The sequence below is a fragment of the Schistocerca nitens genome, chromosome 5 (assembly GCF_023898315.1).
Source record: "Schistocerca nitens isolate TAMUIC-IGC-003100 chromosome 5, iqSchNite1.1, whole genome shotgun sequence".
Classification (NCBI taxonomy): Eukaryota; Metazoa; Arthropoda; class Insecta; order Orthoptera; family Acrididae; genus Schistocerca; species Schistocerca nitens.
Genome location: NC_064618.1, coordinates 283312191 through 283338284, shown reverse-complemented (window position 1 = coordinate 283338284; position 26094 = coordinate 283312191). Strand labels below are relative to the sequence as shown.

Genomic DNA, 26094 nt, shown 5'->3' with positions numbered 1-26094 from the left:
AGAGCCAATGACCGACGTTAAGAAGATTCTTCGAGAAGCTTTTCAACGTGACAGAAGAGGCAATGACCGGCTCACGTGTTTCTCAGTCGTCACATGGGATCAAAGGCCCTCGCCTACATTCCAAGAGCCAATGACCGACGTTAAGAAGATTCTTCGAGGAGCTTCTCAACGTGACAGAAGAGGCAATGACCGTGAAGTCGTTCACCTCCAGTAAATTGAAGTGAATAAATACGCGAGACGCAGTGGGCCAGACAGATGGAGACGAAAATGGAGACGGGGACGGAGACGAAGACGAGAGATGAAGGAAGAAAAGAAGAGTAGCAGTAGTTTTCAGTCAGTTTCGGTGCTGAAGACCGTCATGCAAGAAGAGTCTGCATCATGCACTGACGAACCAAGTCCGCCGCTGTAATGGAATAGCAAGCAGCAGCCGCGGCGCCAGAAGACAGAAGTTAAAAGGTATTTGAAGTCTGATTTTACGTACCCGGGTGACTCGTGAGGATGGGAAGGAGACGGCCTCACCTCAGCAGTCACCTGTGAGCTGGGATGAAGACCTGACAGCCGAAGACTGGCAAGCGGGAGTCCGTGGTTCGAGTCCGGAACACTGGCCTTGCCCCCGCCGCGCCGCTCCGCTGGTCGACGCACAACACACGCGGCCGCTTAGAGAAGAGAAACACTGGGACGCCACATCCAAGGTATCACCATCCGATGCACGACTTCGCTCGCAATAATTAAACGGGCCACCTCGCGCTGCGCGTCTCCAGTCAACTGGGCGAGACGGCGACACGAGATACACACCGCTACGCGTAATCAGACGCCGCCGCCGCCGCCGCTGCCGCAGCAGAAGACTTCACAAACGACACAGCTGCCGCTCTCCGAACCAGAACATTCAGTAAGATACAGTTGTACAAATCTTCAATAAAAGTTATCTTATGTAAAAATGATGTTTCATTCGACCTCATACCCGAGCCAAGGAAGAACCCACCCTGCCCACATGTTGTTAAGAGAGAAAAGTTAATTTATTTAATATTTTCACCCTGACAGAATGCTTTAGAATGCTCATCCTGACAATCGACAGCGTCGAAAGAGAAAACCCAGTTACATTTAGTGACAGAAGTGTCACATTTAGTATCACAATTGTTACACTGTGCACTCAATGCACCGTGCAGCGTCGTTTGTGCTTCGTTCGTCCAAAGAATATTGCCCTACAATATGTCATCCATTTCAATGCTTGCCAAAAATCGAAAGAGCAAGGTCACGACATTGTACCCTGTCATAGTGTTTCATTTGGTGCACATTCTGAATCTTGTAGGTATATCAGTCAAAAATGCGCCGCAAACTCTTTTAAACTGTTGACCATTCGAGAGACAATGCCCCTGTCAGTGCTTGCGCACTGGCTACAACAGCTCCATCAACTGTCATGGGGATGGGCCGCCTCCTTCTCCCGGCTACGCCACCTAATTCACCTGTTTCTTCAAATTTCTTGGTGTATTCCTTTGAGCCTTTTCTTGACACGGGGCCTCTTAGCAGGTATTTCTGTCGGCCATATTCCCGCAGTGCAGCGCTGCTAATGCTGCCGTTCTCGTAAAATAACCTTACCAGCAGAGCACGGTCTTTCTTCTCAATAGCCATTGCGTTTCGTACAGACAGCCTCAGCCGTCATGAGCATTTACACCAACAGTCACGCCACAAAAGAAATCAGCATGTGTCACCAAGCGAAAAACAGCATACTGACATCAAAACAGCAAACATTTCACATGACTGCCGCCCTGTGTGGCCGAGCGGTTCTAGGCGCTTCAGTCTGGAACCGCGCGACCGCTACGGTCCCAGGTTCGAATCCTGCCTCGGGCTTGGATGTGTGTGGTGTCCTTAGGTTAGTCAGGTTTAAGTAGTTCTAAGTTCTAGGGGACTTATGACCTCAGATGTTAAGTTCCATAGTGCTCAGAGCCATTTGAACCATTTCACATGACTGCCTACAGCGTCATATTCTCTCCTGGTGGCAGACAGTGGAACTATTATTTTTTCAGCATACTCCACGAACGCTTCGATACCTACAATGCTTCCACGTCCTACGATGGATACAGCCCGCACTGCAGCAGCCATAACACTGTTAGTTTTAACTATAACCACCCGTTATTTTGTGAAGACATCAGCTGGAACGTCTCCATCATAGATGTCCAATAAGTGTTTTGAAAATATTACTGGTGCATTCCGCTGTAAATGAATGCACATGTTGGTCTTTAATGTGAGTTTATGCCCATGGTGCCAAAGATGTGAGGCTTTGAGGCAAGTGTTTAGTTCATACGCCAGCGTTGATTTTAGTATAACTGGTAGTCTACCGGAAGTCGCCTACTAATAAAATGAGAGGCCCACCGGAAGGTTGTGCATATCTTCGTAGACCTCGAATAGATCGATAAAGTGTTCGAGCGATTTCTTACGAGCCATAATGCTTTCATCTCAGGTGGCAAGTGTGCTAATTTGCATTTCTTTCCCATGCCAGAACCTTATAAAATATTTCATATTTGAGCCTCCACAAAAAGTGTATTAAAAGGCAACACTGTCTCTCTCGCAGTCGATTTTAATGGGAAAGCGACAACTTTTTGCTTGAAAAGTTACAATAGCTGCAAACGTTCTCTGGATTATGCTGATCATTTTGCAAAACATTCCGCCTAAATCGGACCATAACTCTTTGAGACAATAAGTTCTGGACGGACAGACAAATTTACAGTTTTCTGGTCAGCTACAGTGGGGTGCAGCCTGTAGCGCTATTGATCTACAGCGCGGTTTATTGGTAAATGCTGAATAATAAGTGATTAACATTGAGAAATACATTTAAATATTAACGCAGATAGTAAAGGTACAGAAAGGATATAATATATATTATTTGTAGTAAAACAGTGCCTGAAGGAGAATCGATAAGTGACTGTCTTATGTTAGCCGCCATCTTAGTGAAATATTGCAGCGGCAGTTTTAAATTGAATTTTTAAACAGGCAATAACCTTGATGGTCATTATTGCGATAATAATTGTGTATTGGTGGCCCAGAACCCACTCTGAGGTAATAAATTCCACTTAGATTGTGAATAATCTTTAAATATAATGCAAACAGCATCTTAAGTAATAAAAGTTGTTCTCTGGTGATGTATGAAGCCTGGTTATTTCGTAACAACTTTTATGAAATATTTTTGACAGGAAATAATAGATTAGTGTTGTGCGCGTGTGGTTCATTTTGCTTAAAGAAAAGTGTTGCCACCTCGAATAACAGTAGCGGTAAATTGGATAGACGATCTGCAACTAGTAATGAGACTACGATGCAACAGCTCTGAAGACTGCTAAAAATTATTACTCTTGTACAATTGAGATTACTTGACATGCATGCTGGTTGTATAAGATCACTTTTGTGCATGAACTACAGTTGAGATTACTTGACATGCATGCTGGTTGTATAAGATCACTTTTGTGCATGAACTTACTGCCATTTACACTGCTTGACAGACAACATTGCTACATGTTCCCTGGTGGAGATTTCTTTTACAAAATAACGATCATAAGCTGAGAGAAGCAGTGATTAATAAAACCTCGTGTTACGCTGATAATAAGTAACTGGTTTTGTTGTAGTCATGCCCAAAATTGTACAACATCCAAAACCCCAATCTACTACCGACACGCCACAGTAGTTTAGTCATTTACGGTGACGGTGAAATTAAGGATAATACACTCCTGGAAATGGAAAAAAGAACACATTGACACCGGTGTGTCAGACCCACCATACTTCCTCCGGACACTGCGAGAGGGCTGTACAAGCAATGATCACACGCACGGCACAGCGGACACACCAGGAACCGCGGTGTTGGCCGTCGAATGGCGCTAGCTGCGCAGCATTTGTGCACCGCCGCCGTCAGTGTCAGCCAGTTTGCCGTGGCATACGGAGCTCCATCGCAGTCTTTAACACTGGTAGCATGCCGCGACAGCGTGGACGTGAACCGTATGTGCAGTTGACGGACTTTGAGCGAGGGCGTATAGTGGGCATGCGGGAGGCCGGGTGGACGTACCGCCGAATTGCTCAATACGTGGGGCGTGAGGTCTCCACAGTACATCGATGTTGTCGCCAGTGGTCGGCGGAAGGTGCACGTGCCCGTCGACCTGGGACCGGACCGCAGCGACGCACGGATGCACGCCAAGACCGTAGGATCCTACGCAGTGCCGTAGGGGACCGCACCGCCACTTCCCAGCAAATTAGGGACACTGTTGCTCCTGGGGTATCGGCGAGGACCATTCGCAACCGTCTCCATGAAGCTGGGCTACAGTCCCGCACACCGTTAGGCCGTCTTCCGCTCTCGCCCCAACATCGTGCAGCCCGCCTCCAGTGGTGTCGCGACAGGCGTGAATGGAGGGACGAATGGAGACGTGTCGTCTTCAGCGATGAGAGTCGCTTCTGCCTTGGTGCCAATGATGGTCGTATGCGTGTTTGGCGCCGTGCAGGTGAGCGCCACAATCAGGACTGCATACGACCGAGGCACACAGGGCCAACACCCGGCATCATGGTGTGGGGAGCGATCTCCTACACTGGCCGTACACCACTGGTGATCGTCGAGGGGACACTGAATAGTGCACGGTACATCCAAACCGTCATCGAACCCATCGTTCTACCATTCCTAGACCGGCAAGGGAACTTGCTGTTCCAACAGGACAATGCACGTCCGCATGTATCCCGTGCCACCCAACGTGCTCTAGAAGGTGTAAGTCAACTACCCTGGCCAGCAAGATCTCCGGATGTGTCCCCCATTGAGCATGTTTGGGACTGGATGAAGCGTCGTCTCACGCGGTCTGCACGTCCAGCACGAACGCTGGTCCAACTGAGGCGCCAGGTGGAAATGGCATGGCAAGCCGTTCCACAGGACTACATCCAACATCTCTACGATCGTCTCCATGGGAGAATAGCAGCCTGCATTGCTGCGAAAGGTGGATATACACTGTACTAGTGCCGCCATTGTGCATGCTCTGTTGCCTGTGTCTATGTGCCTGTGGTTCTGTCAGTGTGATCATGTGATGTATCTGACCCCAGGAATGTGTCAATAAAGTTTCCCCTTCCTGGGACAATGAATTCACGGTGTCCTTATTTCAATTTCCAGGAGTGTATAAAAAAGTAAAAACACCAAAAACTATGGTACTACAGTTGCTGCTCATCCACACTACCATCGCAGCAGACAAAAATGCGACGCATCATGAAGGAATTATCCGAATGGGAACGAAATCAGTAGATTTTATTTGCATATACAGACAAACAAATGGTTCCAATTTCAGAAAAATTGGACTATTTATTCAAGATAACTTCGTTGTCAGGCCACGAGTGGCCTCCCGGGACCATCCGATCTCCGTGTCATCCTCAGTGGAGGATGCGGATAGGAGGGGCGTGGGGTCAGCACTCCGCTCTCCCGGTCGTTATGATGGTAGTCTTGACCGAAGCCGCTACTATTCGGTCGAGTAGCTCCTCAGTTGGCATCACGAGCCTGTGTGCACCCCGAAAAATGGCAACAGCGCATGGTGGCCGGGATGGTCACCCATCCAAGTGCCGACCACGCCCGACAGTGCTTAACTTCGGTGATCTTACGGGAACCGGTGTATCCACTGCGGCAAGACCATTGCCTTTATTCAAGATAAAGAGCTTAATAATTGAGCAAGTCAGTAACCTGTTTGTTCATGTCTGGCCCTTAAGCAAGCAGTTATTCAGCATCACATTGATAGAGTTGCGTGATGTTGTCCTGACGGGTATCATGCCAAATTCTGTCCAATTGACTCGCTACACCGTCAAAATCCCGAGCTGGTTGGAAGACTCTTACCATTATGCTCCCAACGTTCTCAATTGGGGACAGATCCTGCGACCTTGCTGGCCAAGACAGTGTTTACAAGTACGAAGACATACAGTAGAAACAATCGCCGTATGTGGGCGGGCATTATCTTGCTGGAATGTAAGCTCAGGATGGCTTGTCATGTGGGGTAACAAAACAGGTAATAAAATATCGTCCTCGTACCGTTATGCTTTAAGGGTGCCGCGAATGTCAACCAAATCGGTCTGATATGAAAAGAAATGGCACTTCAGACCATCACTCCTGCCTAAAAATGTCAAGAACACAGTCAGCTGTAATTTCATCTCAAATTTAATGGCTACCGGTACCAGCCACACAATACGCCATCATCAGTCCCTCTTTACCAGTTAGCGGCTGAATTTTTACATCAGTATATATGTCATACGTGAGAATAACGGGACTTGGATCCAGCTCTTGCTCACATTGCATTTGCACACGACAACAACCCCAACACAAGTGGTGTTGTCATATTCAAATGCCTGGCGCGAAGTCAGGTTATTTTCGCATATAACATACACACTGTTGTCACTGAGGTAATTCACCTGCTATCCAGTATAGAGGGCCTGATGATGACGTAGTGTAATGGTGAAACCAGTAGCCAATGTACTGGAGATGAAACTATAGCTGACGACGTTCTTGACATTTTTTAATATACACTACTGGCCATTAAAATTGCTACATCACGAAGACGACGTTCTACAGACGCGAAATTTAGCCGACAGGAAGAAGATGCTGTGATATGCAAATGATTACCTTTTCAGAGCATTCACACAAGGTTGGCGCCGGTGGCGAAACCTACGACGTGCAGACATGAGGAAAGTTTCCAACCGATTTCTCATACACAAACAGCAGTTGACAGGCGTTGCCTGGTGAAACGTTGTCGTGATGCCTCGTGTAAGGAGGAGAAATGCGTACCATCACGTTTCCAACTTTGATAAAGGTCGGATTGTAGCCTATCGCGATTACAGTTTATTGTATCGCGACATTGCTGCTCGCGTTGGTCGAGATCCAATGACTGTTAGCAGAATATGGAATCGGTGGGTTCAGGAAGGTAATATGGAACGCCGTGCTGGATACCAACGGTATCACTAGCAGTCGAGATGATAGGCTTTTATCCGCATGGCTGTAACGGATCGTGCAGCCACGTCTCGATCCCTGAGTCAACAGATGGGACGTTTGTAAGACAACAACCATCTGCACGAACAGTTCGACGACGTTTCCAGCAGCATGGACTATCAGCTCGGAGACCATGGCTGCAGTTAACCTTGTCGCTGCATCACAGACAGAAGCGCCTGCGATGGTGTACTCAACGACGAACCTGCGTGCACGAATGGCAAAACGTCAATTTTTCGGATGAATTCGGGTTCTGATTACAGCATCATGATGGTCGCATCCGTATTTGGCGACATCGCGGTGAACGCACATTGGAAGCGTGTATTCGTCATCGCCATATTGGTGTATCACCCGGCGTGATGATATGGGGTGTCATTGGTTACACGTCTCGGTCACCTCTTGATCGCATTGACAGCACTTTGAACAGTGGACGTTACATTTCAGATGTGTTACGACCCGTGGCTCTATCCTTCATTTGATCCCTGCGAAACCCTACATTTCAGCAGGATAATGCACGACCGCATGTTGCAGGTCCTGTACGGGCGGTTCTGGATACAGAAAATGTTCGACTGCTGCCCTGGCCAGCACATTCTCCAGATCTCTCACCAATTGAAAACGTGTGGTCAATGGTGGCTGAACAAATGGCTCGTCACAATACGCCAGTCACTACTGTTGATGAACTGTGGTGTCGTGTTGAAGCTGCATGGGCAGCTGTACCTGTACCCGTCATCCAAGCTCTGTTTGACTGAATGCCCAGGCCTATCAAGGCCGTTATTACGGACAGAGGTGGTTGTTCTGGGTACTGATTGCGTGAAAATGTAATCACAGGGATTTTCTCTGCCTCGTGATGGCTGGGTGTTGTGTGATGTCCTTAGGTTAGTTAGGTTTAAGTAGTTCTAAGTTCTAGGGGACTGATGACCATAGCTGTTAAGTCCCATAGTGCTCAGAGCCATTTGAACCATTTGTAATCACATGTCAGTTCTAGTACAATATATTTGTCCAATGAATACCAGTTTATCTTCTGCATTTCTTCTTTGTCTAGCAATTTTAATGGCCAGTAGTGTATATATCGGCTGTTGTCGGGCATTCAATAAAGTATGTATAGATGCACTTAAGTCACTACTTGTTATCAGACCATACGTCGGGCACAGTCAGTTCGGTATCCCACTGCTGCCCAGAGCGTCTCCAGACACGTCTCGCTGGTCATTGGGGCTCAGTTCTCAGTGGTACTCTTCACTAAAGACAGTTCTACTCCAGTCTAAGTCTTGAGATGTCGCGGACAACGGTGGAATACCATCGCGACTGTCACCCGCCATACGGCCGCACAAGCAGGAGCGATGGACTGGGGTGTCATTTCTCTCCGCACCAGGACCCCTTTGGTTGTCATCCGCAGCGCCCTTAATGCACAGCGGCACGTCGACGATATTATGTGCCTCGTTTTGGTGTCCTTCGTGGCAGGCCATCCTGGGCTTACATTTCAGCAACGTAATGTGCGCCCGCACGGGACAAGAGTTTCTACTGCTTGCCTTCGTGCTTGTCAAACCGTATCTTGGCCACAAAGCCACTGGATTTCTCTCCAATCGACAGCGTTTGGAGCTTTATGGGCAGGGCCCTCCAACCATCTCAGGATTTTGACGATTTAACGTGCCAGTCAGACAGAATTTGGCACAATATTCCTCAGGAGGGCATCCAACAACTTTATCATTTAATTCCAAACCGAATAATTGCTTGCATAAGGGCCAGATATGGACCAATGTGTTATTGACGTTCTCAGTTGTGAAGCTCTTTTTGTTGAATAAATCATCCAGTTTTTTTTCTGAAATTGTCATCATTTGTTTGTCTGTACCCTTAAATCCGTCCCATTCGGATAATTCCTTCATGGTGCGTTTTTTATTTTATTTTTTTAGAGTGTATTTTCCAGGAATCCTCCGTTGCGGAATTCTACGTCATGACCTATGCTAACATTACTTACATCTATGTGAGTGGGTCCATGATTGCTGGGGACAAAATACTAAATCTCTAGAACAGTTGAAACAGGAGGGGGGCTTAAGTGAACCAGCGCCGTCGACCGTAGCGTCATTGGGATCAGCCAATGGAACTTAACGGAACCACCACACTCCACCCAACGACCCCCCTCCCCCGCAGACTTCTCTTCATGGGAGATCCACCTACGTCGACTACAAGTTCCCACATACCCATAGATGGTCGTCTTCTGTTTAGAAATTAATTTCTGCATCGCGGAATCGTCGATGATATTCACTGCACTCATAATGCTCACTTCAGCATTGTCACGTACAGTTGGGTTCTCTCTTACAGTGCTGTTCTTTTCTAATTTTTTTCTAATGACACTCTAGGATACCGATACAGTTTTCCTTTACCTCTAACGATGTCACTTACTGCATCAGTGCCCATTGTTTGAGCCCACAGATGTTCATAAGCATGGCAGGTCTATTGGTCAACCAATGTTCCTACATGCACACATTAGTCGGACTTTACTTTATTCTATCAGCGTATGGTCCGTGAGCTTTCAGTCAGTAAATTGTACATCTAGATGGATATAAATGACTCAAACCATCCTCTCTTTAATATTTGGGAATATGTTGTATCCTCTGCGACCTACTGTAATACTGTTCAAGTCTCGCTGCCACACACACACACTCTAGTGAGGTTTTTATTCCCACATCAATAATTTCTCTCACCTTGGGAAAATTCGCTTTGCAAGACTAGTAACAGAACGTCTGCATCTGACAATGATACACTACTGACCATTAAAATTGCTACGCCAAGAAGAAATGCAGATGATAAACGGGTATTCATTGGACAAATATATATTATACTAGAACTGACATGTGATTACATTTTTATGCAATTTGTGTGCATGGATCCTGAGAAATCAGCATCCAGAACAACCACCTCTGGCCGTAATAACGGCCTCGGTACGCCTGGGCATTAAGTCAAACAGAGCTTGGATGGCGTGTACAGGTATAGCTGCCCATGCAGTTTCAACACGATGCCACAGTTCATCAAGAGTAGTGACTGACGTATTGTGACGAGCTAGTTGCTCGGCCACCATTGACCAGATGGTTTTCAATTGGTGAGAGATCTGGAGAATATGCTGGCCAGGGCAGCAGTCGAACATTTTCTGTATCCAGAAAGGCCCGTACAGGACCTACAACATGCGGTCGTGCATTATCCTGCTGAAATGTAGGGTTTCGCAGGGATCGAATGAAGGGTAGAGCCACGGGTCGTAACACATCTGAAATGAAATGTAACGTCCACTGTTCAAAGTGCTGTCAATGCGAAGAAGAGGTGACCGAGACGTGTAACCAATGGCACCCCATACCATCACACTGGGTGATACGCCAGTATGGTGATGACGAATACACGCTTCCGATGTGCGTTCACCGCGATGTCGCCAAATACGGATGTGACCATCATGATGCTGTAATCAGAACCCGAATTCATCCGAAAAATTGACGTTTTGCCATTCGTGCACGCAGGTTCGTCGTTGAGTACACCATCGCAGGCGCTCCTGTCTGTGATGCAGCGTCAAGGGTAACCGCAGCCATGGTCTCCGAGCTGATAGTCCATGCTGCTGGAAACGTCGTCAAACTGTTCGTGCAGTTGGTTGTCGTCTTGCAAACGTTCCCATCTGTTGATTCAGGGATCGAGACGTGGCTGCACGATCCGTTACAGCCATGCGGATAAGAGGCCTGTCATCTCGACTGCTAGTGATACGAGGCCGTTGGGATCCAGCACGGCGTTTCATATTACCCTCCTGAACCCACCGATTCCATATTCTGCTAACAGTTATTGGTTCTCGACCAACGCGAGCAGCAATATTGCGATATGATAAATCGCAATCGCGATAGGCTACAATCCGACTTTTATCAAAGTCGGAAACGTGATGGTACGTATTTCTCCTCCTTACACGAGGCATCACAACAACGTTTCACCAGGCAACGCCTGATAACTGCTGTTTGTGTATGAGAAATCGGTTAAAATTTTTCCTAATGTCAGATCGTTGTAGGTGTCGCCACCGGCGCCAACCTTGTGTGAATGCTCTGAAAAGCTAATCATTTGCATATCACAGCATCTTCTTCCTGTCAGTTAAATTTCGCGTCTGTAGCACGTCATCTTCGTGGTGTAGCAATTTTATTGGCCAGTAGTGTAACGGTTGGACAGACACCTAGTATGACTAACGTGTTGTTTGGGCACTGTTGCAGCCTGGAGGCCTGCCGTCACCGGAGCAACTGATGCGGCATCTGCAGGACTCGTCGTGCCGCCTGGAGCGTCAGCTGGAGCAGCAGTACCAGGAAGAGCTGGAGCGCTTGCCTCCAAACTGCTCCAGCACCGTCTCCCAGCAATCCACGGGCTCCTACGACACTACCCAGTGAACTCCCGTCTATTCAAAAGCGCAGCTTCCAGTTAAAATGAATAAAGTGCATTGCAACACACCCACTTGCATCTTTCAACAACAGTCACAGAAACAGGATTGGCTTCTGAGAGAGAATCAAAAGTTGTTCGCGATTTATTTTCCAAAAAACAGTTGACTCTGAAAGTAGGTGAAAATTATTAACGAAAGTATGAGCACATTGGGTACAAAATGAAATTTGTTACAGGACTGAGGATTTCTTGGTACGGAGGACACAGTAAGTTATCTTGGATGGAAAGTCATTGACAGGTGTACAAGTAACTTTGTGTGCCTCCCAGTGAGGTGTATATTAGTGTGATGGCGTAGAACATTAATAGTAATCTCAAACTTTTGGCAGATGATGTAGTTACATACAATGCCCGATAAAAGAAGTGAGGCACCCAAAAGAGGTGAAGGAAACGGACTGAAACTTCAGGAGTTGAGAGAATGTGTGATGTTATTTCAGTGAATACAATATCTAGACAAAGTTACAAATAACTTGAGGCCCTGATCAGTACAAAGTAGCGCCCTCTCTGCCCTGGGTGTATGCATTGATTATGTTGGGAAGGGTGTCATAAAGCCGTTGTATTCTCTCCTGATAAAAACTGTTCTAACAGGTCCTCAGAATTGGCACTAGGATGGAGCTGTAGTCCGACCTGTTCCCACACATGTTCTATTGGAGACACACCTGGGAATCATGCTGTCCGTGATAGTACTTCAGCACTGCGCAGACAGTTCATAGTAACATGTCGTATGTGTGGACAGTTGTCCTATTAAAAAATCGCACCAGGGTACTATCGCTGAAGAGGTAACGCAAGAGGTTCCTTGATGTTTGTGACGGACTGTTGTGTCGTCAAAGTCCCCTCGGTCACTGCCAGCCATGATGTGAAGTTGTACCCGATGGCTTCTCGCATTATGAGCCAGAAGTAACACCGTGGAGCCCATCCAAAACATTGGAATAATGGGACTTCTCCCACGTCGCCGCCATACTCACTGGCGATCGTTATCCGGGGTAGTGCAGAAGCGCGGTTCATCGCTGAACAAAATGCGACATTTTTCAGCAGTCCATGCTTCCCAGTCACAGCACCACTCCAACGCAACCTTTTGTGTGGTGATGATGTTGATGGCACCTTTGCATGGAACAGTAATTCCCTAGTCCGGTAGCCGGCCGCGGTGGTCTCGCGGTTCTAGGCGCGCAGTCCGGAACCGTGCGACTGCTACGGTCGCAGGTTCGAATCCTGCCTCGGGCATGGATGTGTGTGATGTCCTTAGGTTAGTTAGGTTTAAGTAGTTCTAAGTTCTAGGGGACTAATGACCACAGCAGTTGAGTCCCATAGTGCTCAGAGCCATTTTTGAACCTAGTCCGGTTGCTGTTAGTCTCAAACCAGTGATGTGGCATGACACAGAATGTTGCAGGGAGTCCATTACTTGTTCACAGATGTGAACTGTGCTGGCAGATGTGAAGGGCTCACCTCGTGCTTAATGCACAGTATGGCGGTCCTCTCTTGTGGTGGTCAGATCTACCTGACCAGAACCTTTAACACGAGTATGTGTGCTTCACGTTCCTCTGCAGTCCACATTGGGACAGTGAAACAGCCCAGTGTCTCAGACATCTGGATGTTACATTATTTGACCCGCTGGCCAACGGAGACCAAAAATGCGGCCCCTTTCAAACTCTGTCACTGTGTGCTGATGACACTGTTTAATGTCTTTCACAGTGGTCAGACATCTGACACAGTTCAATCCACTTATATACCCCACCAGAACTAGTAATAACGCTTCTACGAACATCACTAATGCACTCTGGTTGTCATTCTGTCCGTCACAGAGAATTGGAATTCAAATCTTTTAGATAACCGTCGATGATCTGCACGTGTGCAAAGTCAAATTGACATTTGTCCATGTGTTCCCAGTCCTTCACTTTTTCTGTCAGACAGTGTATATAATCTACATCTGCATTTATGCAAATGACAAGGAAGTACATAGCACAGGATACTTGCCATTGTAGCAATAATTAACACTTCTTCCTGTTCCACTTGTGTGTGGACGCTAGGTAGAATGATCATTTAAGCAACCTCGAGTGTTGTAGTTAGCCTCATCCTCTATAATCATTAAGGAGACGATACTTAACAGGCTGTAGTATATTCCTAGATACTTCATGCACAAGTTGATCTTGAAACTTTGTAATTAGGCTTTGAGTCTGTCTTGAAGTATCTGCTCGATCAGTTTTCTCAGCGTCTCTGTCATACTCTCTAGTGACTCAAATAAATGTATGAACATTGACACTGCTCTTCTCCGTACACTTCCAATATCTCCTGTTTTTCCTAGTTGGTGTGGGTCCCGCACGCTTGAGCAATATTCTAGGATGGGTCGCACTACGGTCGCAGGTTCGAATCCTGCCTCGGGCATGGATGTGTGTGATGTCCTTAGGTTAGTTAGATTTAAGTAGTTCTAAGTTCTAGGGGATTGATGACCTCAGAAGTTAAGTCCCATAGTGCTCAGAGCCATTTGAACCATTTGATGGGTCGCATGAGTGTTTTGTAAGTAATCTCCTTTGTAGACTGATTGCATTTCCATAGTATCCAGCCACTGAAGCGAAGTCTGCCGCCTGCTTCACGTGCAACTGAGACTGTGTGATCGTTCCATCTCATATCCTTAAATATTCAGACATCCAGATATTTGTATGAATTGGCTTATTCAAGTTGTGAATCACTGATATTATAGACATGAATGAATTAAAGAAATTAGCTGCCAGCGGGCATCGATTTATGTCACTGGGGCAAGTTGAAAGTTTATGCCGGACTGGGATTCGAACCTGGGTCTAGAAAGAAATAGTATCGGCAGCAATTGAGAGATTTATACCAAATAAATTAACAAACGATGGAGTTGATCCTCCTTGGTACACAAAACGGGTTAGAATATTGTTGCAGAAACAACGAAACAAACATGCCAAATTTAAACACAAGCAAAATCCCCAAGATTGGTGATCTTATACAGAAGCTCGAAATTTAGCGAGGACTTCAATGCAACATGCCTATAACAGTTTCCACAACGAAACATTGTCTAGAAACCTGGCAGAAAATTCAAAGAGATTCTGGTCGTATGTGAAGTATGTTAGCGGCAAGACACAATCAATGCCTTCTCTGCGCGATAGCAATGGAGATACTATCGAAGACAGTGCTGCCAAAGCAGAGTTGCTAAACACAGTCTTCCGAAATGCCTTCACAAAAGAAGACGAAGTAAATATTCCAGAATTCGAATCAAGAACAGCTGCCAACATGAGTAATGTAGAAGTAAATATCCTCGGAGTAGTGAAGCAACTTAAATCACTTAATAAAAGCAAGTCTTCTGGTCCAGACTGTATACCAATTAGGTTCCTTTCGGAGTATGCCGATGCATTAACTCCATACTTAACAATCATATACAACGAAAAATCCGTACCCAAAGACTGGAAAGTTGCACAGGTCACGCCAATATTCAAGAAATGTAGTATGAGTAATCTACTAAATTACAGGCCCATATCGTTAACGTCGATATGTAGCAGGATTTTAGAACATATATTGTGTTCGAGCATTATGAATTACCTCGAAGAAAACGGTCTATTGACACACAGTCAACATGGGTTTAGAAAACATCGTTCCTGTGTAACACAACTAGTTCTCGATTCACATGAAGTGTTGAGTGCTATTGACAAGGGATTTCAGATCGATTCCGTATTTCTGGATTTACGGAAGGCTTTTGACACTGTACCACACAAGCGGCTCGTATTGAAATTGCGTGCTTATGGAATATCGTCTCAGTTATGTGACTGGATTTGTGATTTCCTGTCAGAGAGGTCACAGTTCGTAGTAACTGACGGAAAGTCATCGAGTAAAACAGAAATGATTTCTGGCGTTCCGCAAGGTAGTGTTATATGCCCTTTGCTGTTCCTGATCTATATAAACGATTTGGGAGTCAATTTGAGCAGCCGTCTTCAGTTGTTTGCAGATGACGCTGTCATTTATCGACTAACGAAGTCATCAGAGGTAAAATATCTGAATGGTGCGAAAAGTGGCAGTTGATCCTGAATAACGAAAAGGGTGAGGTCATCCACATGAGTGCTAAAAGGAACTCGTTAAACTTCGGTTACACGATAAATCAGTCTAATCTAAAAGCCCTAAATTCAACTAAATACCTAGGTATTACAATTACGAACAACTTAAATTGGAAGGAACACATAGAAAATGTTATGGGGAAGGCTAACCAAACACTGCGTTTTATTGGCAGGACACTTAGAAAATGTAACAGACCTACTAAGGAGACTGCCTACACTACACCTGTCTGTCCTCTTTTAGAATACTGCTGCGTGGTGTTTGATCCTTACCAGATAGGATTGACGGAATACATTGAAAAAGTACAAAGAAATGCAACACGTTTTGTATTATCGCGAAATATGAGAGAGAGTCTCACAGATATGATACAGGATTTGGGATGGAAATCGTTAAAAGAAAGGCGTTTTTCGTTGCGACGGAATCTTCACACGAAATTACAGTCATCAACTTTCTCCTCCGAATGCGAAAACATTTTGACACCGACCGACATAGGGAGGAACGATCACCACGATAAAATAAGGGAAATCAGAGCTCGTACGGAAATATATACGAGGTGCATTCAAGTTCTAAGGCCTCCGATTTTTTTTCTCCGGACTGGAAAGAGATAGAAACATGCGCATTGTTTTAAAATGAGGCCGCGTTCATTGTCAATACGTCCCAGATATGGCAGCACCGTATGGCAGATGGAATTTTACCGCCAGTGGCGAGAATGAGAACTGTTTTAAATATTTAAAATGGCGACGTTTTCCTTACTTCAACAGCGTGCAATCATTCGTTTTCTGAAATTGCGTGGTGTGAAACCAATTGAAATTCATCCACAGTTGAAGGAGACATGTGGTGATGGAGTTATGGATGTGTCGAAAGTGCGTCCGTGGGTGCGACAGTTTAATGAAGGCAGAACATCGTGTGACAACAAACCGAAACAACCTCGGGCTCACACAAGCCGGTCTGACGACATGATCGAGAAAGTGGAGAGAATTGTTTTGGGGGATCGCCGAATGACTGTTGAACAGATCGCCTCCAGAGTTGGCATTTCTGTAGGTTCTGTGCACACAATCCTGCATGACGACCTGAAAATGCGGAAAGTGTCATCCAGGTGGGTGCCACGAATGCTGACAGACGACCACACGGCTGCCCATGTGGCATGTTGCCAAGCAATGTTGATGCGCAACGACAGCATGAATGGGACTTTCTTTTCGTCGGTTGTGACAATGGATGAGACGTGGATGCCATTTTTCAATCCAGAAACAAAGCGCCAGTCAGCTCAATGGAAGCACACAGATTCACCGCCACCAAAAAAATTTCGGGTAACCGCCAGTGCTGAAAAAATGATGGTGTCCATGTTCTGGAACAGCGAGGGCGTAATCCTTACCCATTGCGTTCCAAAGGGCGCTTCGGTAACAGGTGCATCCTACGACAATGTTTTTAAGAACAAATTCCTTCCTGCACTGCAACATAAACGTCCGGGAAGGGCTGCGCGTGTGCTGTTTCACCAAGACAACGCACCCGCACATCGAGCTAACGTTACGCAACAGTTTCTTCGTGATAACGACTTTGAAATGATTCCTCATGCTCCCTACTCACCTGGTCTGCCTCCTAGTGACTTTTGGCTTTTTCCAACAATGAAAGACACTCTCCGTGGCCGCACATTCACCAGCCGTGCTGCTATTGCCTCAGCGATTTTCCAGTGGTCAAAACAGACTCCTAAAGAAGCCTTCGCCGCTGCCATGGAATCATGGCGTCAGCGTTGTGAAAAATGTGTACGTCTGCAGGGCGATTACGTCGAGAAGTAACGCCAGTTTCATCGATTTCGGGTGAGTAGTTAATTAGAAAAACAAATCGGAGGCCTTAGAACTTGAATGCACCTCGCAGGTGTTCATTCTTTCCGCGCGCTATACGACATTGGAATAATAGAGAATTGTGAAGTTGGTTCGATGAACCCTCTGCCAGGCACTTAAATGTGATTTGTAGAGTATCCATGTAGATGTAGAAGTAAGAATCTACATGTAGATGTAGATGCTTACTAGGCAGATGCGCTGACCACAACACCATCCAAACACAGTGGTCACTACAACCGCAAGGATTACCCTAGCACTCCTCTCGTCAGACATAAACTCAAATGTGTGTGAAATCTTATGGGACTTAACTGCTGGCCGGCCACGGTGGTCTAGCGGTTCTAGGCGCTTAGTCCGGAACCGCGCGACTGCTACGGTCGCAGGTTCGAATCCTGCCTCGGGCATGGATGTGTGTGATGTCCTTAGGTTAGTTAGGTTTAAGTAGTTCTAAGTTCTAGGGGACTGATGACCACAGATGTTAAGTCCCATACTGCTCAGAGCCATTTGAACTTAACTGCTAAGGTCATCAGTCCCTAAGCTTACACACTACTTAACCTAAATTATCCTAAGGACAAATAACAAATACACACACCCATGCCCGAGGGCGGACTCGAACCTCCGCCGGGATCAGCCGCACAGTCCATGACTGCAGCGCCAAGACCGCTAGGCTAATCCCACGCGGCAGACCCAAATTCTCAGCTTATACCACACACTACTGGTGTAATGCGTTTGCTGATTAGCTTCATTTCTCGTGGCATCTCGGCGATTACCGTAAGAGTTCAAGCTTAGCGAGCATCTGCGCTAAAGGGATCGCTAGCCGTCATCGCCTTAAATTATGTATGTGGCGCTTGTTCTTAGGGACATGTCCGAATGAACAGACACCACATACATAACTGATATTAAAAGATATTAACCTTTTTCGTTTTGTGAAGCGCACAAGTTTACATTTTAAAATTTTTAAACCATGTTGCCAGCCCATTATAAAATTACTTTTATCGTAATAAAATGAATATTTATATATGTGTTTGGAGAGAGAGAGATTGATTTATGATTGAGATTTTTACTTTAAGTCGTAACTGGTACCTGAATTTGGTTGCTGCCTCCTTGAATGATCAGCTTCTGCACCAGTTGGTGACGTTTTATAATTTGGAGGAAGTTATTGTTATTTAAGGTGTAAAATACGACTCTGTTAGTTACATGGCGTATTTCGGATAGCTTTGAGCCCAAATTTTCGTAGCGTTTCATACCTAAGGGACCACTGTTGTAAGTAAATAAGATCAAACAGCAGTCTGCTTTTCATGAGGAAAGGAGATTACTTGGGACACAAAATTCATTCAAACTACACATCCTGCTACATCAAAATTGGTCAGTGGAGTTCATCACCATACTATTGTACAAGAACATAATCCAATTACTGTAATTAAGAAATTATGAGAGGTTGTTACTTATTGAATGAAAACTATAGAGAATGCATTTCTTTTCCTGTATTTTAGTGCACTTTGTACACTTACAATTCTGTCGATTGATAGACGGCGACGACAATGAAGTGCCGGCCGGAGTCGCCGTGCGGTTCTAGGCGCTACAGTCTGGAACCGAGCGACCGCTATGGTCACAGGTTCGAATCCTGCCTCGGGCATGGATTTGTGTGAAGTCCTTAGGTCAGTTAGATTTAATTAGTTCTAAGTTCTAGGCGACTGATGACCTCAGAAGTTAAGTCGCATAGTGCTCAGAGCAATTTGACAATGAAGTTCACCTCCATTTCCAAAAACAAGATATTCCTATTCTTCACTTCCAGAAAATTTGTATACATAAATGTTTGACAGCTCTTACACATACTTTACTCGGTTTTATCACTAAAATATCAATTTTCATTAAATGTAACAATACGTTCTGAGCGACGGCTTAGCAACACGCCCTCTTCACAAGATACAGATTAACAGCTCTCTCTTTTTTTTTTTTTTTTAATAAATCAGTTGCCTTTTTTTTTTTTTTTTGAGTCCATACTCAAAGATTCACAACCACCATCGTTGCGGGGATTGCGCGGTAGCGAGTTTCTTGCTGTCCAGCTGCGCCTCACTTCACTTCAAGTACTTTTTGAATCACATTTACATTTACGGTATTTACATACATTACTGAGTTTCTCAAAATAAAATCAGGCACAAATTAGTTAAAAAAATAGTGAGGCTCACGTAACATTACACCATGCACCACTTTGGATTCCTATTAAGATCGAACATAATATTTGTACTGTTCTTTTACACCTCAATTCATTACTGCAAACTGTGTCATCAGCAAAAAATCTGAGGCTGCTCTTAATATTGTCTGCAAGGCCATTAAATTAAAATGAGAACGGCAAGGGCCCAGTACACTTCGTTGGAGCAATCGCGAAGTTGCTTCTACATCTGATGATGACTCTCCATACAAGACAACATGCTGTGTCCTCTCTACAAAGATCTCCTAAGTCCAGTCAGAAATTTCGCTTGATACTCCATAGGATCGTCCTCTCAATAGCAAGCGTATGTATGGTACTGACCCAAATGCTTTTTAGAAGTCATGAAATACTGAATCCAGCCGACTGACATAATCTATTGCTTTCAGGATGTCACGTGAAAAAAGTGCGAATTTGGTTCCGCTTGACCTACATTATCAGAATTCGTGCTGGATGGCATGGAGGAAGTATTTCTTTTGGAGACACCTCATTATGTTTGAGCTCATAATATGGTCTAAGATTCTACAACAGATGAATGTTAAGCATGTTGAACGGTAGCTTTGTGGAACACTTCTGTTACCCTTATATAGTGAAGCACTATCCGGTAACAGGTGCACAAATATTCAGTCACACCTTGAGCAGATATAACAGGGATGCAAAGCTGTGCGACTTGCTTTAGTTGTATTAAAATGTAAAATTATGCTCTTCACAAAACGAAAGAAAATAGTATCGTATGGCTACAATATCAGTGAGTCCCAAAATCATAAACAGTCCAGTCATACAAATACCCGGATACAACAGTTTGTAAGAATATCAGATGGAGTGATCGTAGGGTTGCCATAATTTCTGTCTCACAGAGCAGGACATTTTTCTTAGACTGACTAAAAATGGACATAAGTCTGTATTCCCAATTCCGCTGCTGTTACTAATTTTCACTGATTGAATGAATTTGAAACAAAATAACTGTCCGTTTTTTAAAGTGCTTGCAGGGCACACGTTTGATTCATGCTTTGCGCTAGCTAAGTGATCCTTAACATCTGCTCTTCCCCCATCTGCAATGAAAACATAACACAAATTACGCATTCACTTCATAGTCACTGCTACGGCGTAAAGTCAGCGCTGGCACGCCTATCGGGAACGACAGGGAAGAGAAGGCTGTGAGAAGAGGTCAGCCAATCACGCACTCACTGAGTTCCATCCAGGACGACAACGCGACAGCAGCGGCTCCTAGGTGAACACGACATAAGCGTTGCACCCGACAGATAATAAAAACTTGCGTTATGTAGCTTAACATCTGGAGTTGAAATGTAGATCCACGCAAGAATCTGGAAAATAAATAAATCGTTGAGAATACTTTTCTGAAATCCGAGACAAACTACTGTTCCGAAAATCGAAAATATTTTTCGGAACACCGATTTCTTTAACCTGAAACCGGGACTTCCCCGAAAAACTGGGACGTCTGGCAACTCCAACCGATCACATAGACTCAGTCTTATGTGTTGTGTTGGCAGAAGAGCCAACACCGTGTTACGAGAGGAGGCCGAAATGCACGCGTCTTAGCTCACGCAGGCTGGCGTGAGGAGGGAAGAACTATACTGACGTGAGGTCTGGAACATGACAAGGAATGAGAATTCAGAAAACGGACGTAATTAGTTTCATACTTAACTTTAATCCATTAATGACGAACGTCGCTCTTGACGGTACATGATTCACAATATTATCTGTTCACATAGTACTTATAGTAACTGAATATGGCGCCTTGCTAGGTCGTAGCAAATGACGTAGCTGAAGGCTATGCTAAACTGTCGTCTCTGCAAATGAGAGCGTATGTAGACAGTGAACCATCGCTAGCAAAGTCGGCTGTACAACTGGGCGAGTGCTAGGGAGTCTCTCTAGACTAGACCTGCCGTGTGGCGGCGCTCGGTCTGCAATCACTGATAGTGGCGACACACGGGTCCGACGTATACTAACGGACTAGCAAGTGTGGTGTCTGGCGGTGACACCACATTATGTAAAGTAGGAAACATACTTCGATTCATTGGTTTTATACTGGGAGAATGCACTGAGTCTACAAAGGAGACCCATCCCAGAATGTTGCTCAAGTGTATGGGACCCACACCAAATAAAACTATCAGGGGATACTAAATGTGTATAAAGAGGGGCGCACGATTGGTCACAGGTTTCTATGACCTGTGATAGAGTTTCATAGGCATTTTGAAGAATCTGAACTGACAAATGCTTTAAGATAGATGAAAACTGTTCCCTGAAAGCCTACTGAAGAGTTAAAACGGGGAATTAAAACGAGCCAGAAGTCTACCGCAACATCCGAAATACCAGTCCTGTAGGGACCACAAAGACAAGATCAGGCTAATTACAACGCACACAGAGGTATTTAAGCATTATTTCTTCCTTACTTCAAGTTGTTGTTATTGTGGTCTTCTGTCCGTCGTCTACTTTGATGCAACTCTCCATACTACTCTATCCCGTGCAAGCCTCTTTACCTCCGAATAACTATTGCAACTCTCATCCTTCTGCATCTGTTTACTGTATTCATCTTTTGGTCTCCTTCTACAATTTTTTACCCCCCCCCCCCCCCCCCCCCACACACACACACCACCCGGAGCTCTTCCTGTGCCTGGTGTGTGTGATGTCCCTAGCGAATGCAGCAGCAGGACTACCTTCGTGTCGTACGCGCCGCGGCCTGTCTTTCTCGTAGGCCTCACCTTGCGCCACATGACGTCACTCGGTCCCACGGCGTGCCGGCGCTGCTATGAGCTGTCCAATCGCCTTCTGCACACTCGTCGTTTTGGCCCTCTGTGACTGGTGCCAGTGGCCACAACCGTGGCTATATAAGCGTAAAACTGTGACAACCGCTTAGTACCACTACAGGATCTCATCAGAAAAGAGCCAATTCTGCCCAAATTCCGGTTCGGATTCCAGCGATAACATTCTGCCCATCAACAAATAATGAGGGTGGTTGAAGCAGCCACAGAAAGCTTCAACCGTAAAGGCTACTGCGGATTCGTCTTATTAGACGTGGCAAAAGCCTTCGACTCAGTCTGGCACACCGGGCTGCTCCACAAAATATATATCCAGGGTCTCCCCGGAAGATCGTGAAACTAGTGAGAAACTATCTCTCTGCTACAACATTCTCCGTGAAGACCGATACTTCACCCTATACATTTCGGACATCCCTACCAGCCGGCCTTTGTGGCCGAGCGGTTCTAGGCGCTTCAGTCTGGAACCGCGCGACCGCTGCGGTCGCAGGTTCGAATCCTGCCTTGGGCATGGATGTGCGTGATGTCCTTAGGTTACTTAAGTTTAAGTAGTTCTAAGTTCTAGGGTACTGATGACCTCAGATGTTAAGTCCCATAGTGCTCAGAGTCATTTGAACCATTCCTACCACACAGCATGTACAAACAGCGCACTATGAAGACGACGACGCATTCATCTCCCGTTTAACGAACAGGAACCTGGCAACGAGACGTCTGCAAACCGCCCTAAACAGGACGGACAACTGGGCAAAGAAATGGCGCATCACTCTGAACTTAGAGAAGACACAAGTAATGAGGACCACTAGACATCCCTGAAACCTCCGACTTCCCTGAAGACCTATTAAAATGCTGCAACTTTAAGGACAGAACCTCCCCAGGAGAAACACTGCGAGGTACCTCGGTGTGACTCTAGGCAAGCGCTTAACTTGGAAGTGCCACGTGGAGGCACTTCGCAAGAAGGTCCTTGGCAGGGATGGAGATCATATACTCTGACCTCAACAGTAACAGTTCCCTTTACCAAAGCATCGTAGTAGCCGTCTATAGAAGTCTAATTACACAGATACTGGAATATGCGTGCCCTGTATGCGGATATGAGGTCAGATTGACGATAGAACGCCTACACGTAGTATCGCGTTTCCCCATAGAAGACCTCCATGTTGCTGCAGACTTGGAGAAACTGCAGACGTGATTCCGCACCATGGCGGAACAGTTCTCTGCCAAAGCGAGAACATTTCGAAATGACAAAATCTTAAACATGGCTACGAATCAGCAACTGCATAAATCTGAAGAAGTTCAAGAAATCAGCCAACCAGTTGCAAACAAAGGTTTATTAGCCCTTGACCTAGGTTTCGATATCTCTCAAACTATCTTCCTCAGAATGAGTTGGCCTTGTTACATCACATGGTGGCACATTAAATTAGCTGAAGCCCAGTGACTCTTGTCAGATATAAAACTGACATAAAAATGAGAATTATTACATGCCATGGCTTTAGATAGCAGCCGGATTACGTTTAGCGTACTTCAGAATAAATGTCCACTGGTAAATGCCGATATAAAACTGACATAAAAATGAGAATTATCACATGCCATGGCTTTAGATAGCAGCCGGATTACATTTAGTGTACTTCAGAATAAATGTCCGCTGGTAAATGCCCACAGGTAGAGGCTCCAGTTAAAAAAAAAAAAAAGGAACCAACAACATTAACAACACATTAGTTGGACGGTATAGCACTCTAATCGACTGCATCTAGTCACTCACAACCAAAAATTCGACAGATGCAATGCATTTGCTCTATTTTTTTGTATGTCTATGTCCATGTGTGTGTTGTCGATGGCGCCAGAAAACCCGACACAGTTCTCCCGCTGGTGGATCCACCACGCTTTATATCCAGAGGATGATCTGTACTGCAGTAAGTCCGGGATAGGGTTCAAAGGTGGAACCAACAGCGAGGGGACTGTGTGAGGTTTATGGCAGCCATCCATGACTCTCGCATAGACACAGACATAAAGAAAAATAGAGCAAATGCACTGCATCTGTAGAATATCTGGTTAAGTGACTAGGTGCAGTCGAGTATAGTGCTATACCGTCCGACTGATGTACTGTTCTGTAACGTACATAAGAATAATACTCAGGAAGGACGATCTGCATCGTTCCAATGGACATCTAGCACACAAAATAGCGGAATCGGGATGGTGATGTGCCATCATCGTGGATCTTGAAGAGTATAAAAGGAGATGTAACAGGTACGCCAGGATGTCTTGTTTTGTTATTACTGGAGAATCTACATAATATTGTTACGAAATATCGAAAATATATCTTACATAGAAGATGTTATGTTCTTTAGTAGGGTGAATTTAAATTTGTTACATCCCCTACAGAACCGTTTTGCGACGAATTTTTCGCTCTTTCTACATCTACATGAATACTCTGCAAATCACATTTAAGTGCTTGGCAGAGGGTTCAACAAACCACCATCACAAGTCTGTATTATTCCATCCTCGTATAGCGCCCGGAAAGAATGAACACCTATATCTTACCGTACGAGCTCTGATTTCCCTTATTTTATCGTGGTGATCGTTTCTCCCTATGTATATCGGAGTCAACAAAATATTTTCGCATTCGGAGGAGAAAGTTAGTGATTGGAGTTTCGTGAGAAGATTCCGTCGCAACGAAAAAAGCCTTTCTTTTAATGATTTCCAGCCCAAATCCTGCATCATTCCTGTGACACTCACTCCAATATTTCGTGATATTACAAAACCTACTGCCTTTCTTTGAACTTTTTCGCTGCACTCCGTCATTCCTATCTGGTAAGGATCAAACACCGCGCAGCAGTATTCTAAAAGAGGACGGACAAGCGTAGTGTAGGCAGTCTCCTTAGTAGGTCTGTTACATTTTCCAAGTGTCCTGTCAATAAAACGCAGCCTTTGGTTAGCGTTTCCCACAACATTTTCTATGTGGTCTTTCCAATTTAGGTTGTTCGTAATTGTAATATCTAGGTATTTAATTGAATTAACGGCTTTTAGATTATACTGATTTATCGTGTAACCGAAGTTTAACGAGTTCCTTTTAGCACTCATGTGGATGACCTCACACTTTTCGTTATTTAAGGTCAACTGCCACTTTTCTTTTCGCACCATTCAGATATTTTTTATAAATCGTTTTGCAGTTTGTTTTGATCTTCTGATGACTTTATTAGTCGATAAACGACAGAGTCATTTGCAAACAACCGAAGACGGCGGCTCAGATTGTCTTCCAATTCGTTTTTATAGACAAGGAACATCAAAGGGCCTATAACACTACCTTGGGGAACGCCTGAAATCACTTCTGTTTTACTCGATGACTTTCCGTTAATTACTACGAACTGTGACCTCTCTGACAGGAAATCGCAATTTGCGGGTCTGTAGCACTGTCGAAAATAACGTGTAAGCGGTTCAAATCGAGACTCCGCGATTGGTAATATGCGTGCATAGTTGTGTGTGTGGAGAGTTGTCAGCGGCAGACTGTTACGGCTCTAACGGATAACTGGCCAACTGTTCGTCTTGAAATTACGTTGACTGGGATGCGCACCCTGTAGGTATGGGGAAGGGAAACTCTCACGTTCCAAAATACTAAGTTCTGTCGACACACTGTCAAGTAACGAATAGCTTATTATTAAGATAAAAGAAATTCCCCAAAATCTAAAATTTGTATATGTCCTGACATTCTTGTGGGGACGTATCAGCGTTTGAATGTGTAACAAAAGTAGCGAAGCTCATCTGCTAACCAATAAGAACTTACACTTACGGGAAAAAATA

General features: G+C 45.1%; 1 pseudogene; it reads right to left on the bottom strand.

The window, feature by feature from the left end:
* Positions 1–5525: 5525 nt before the first annotated feature.
* Positions 5526–5643, bottom strand: LOC126261028 (5S ribosomal RNA; annotated as a pseudogene).
* Positions 5644–26094: the final 20451 nt, after the last annotated feature.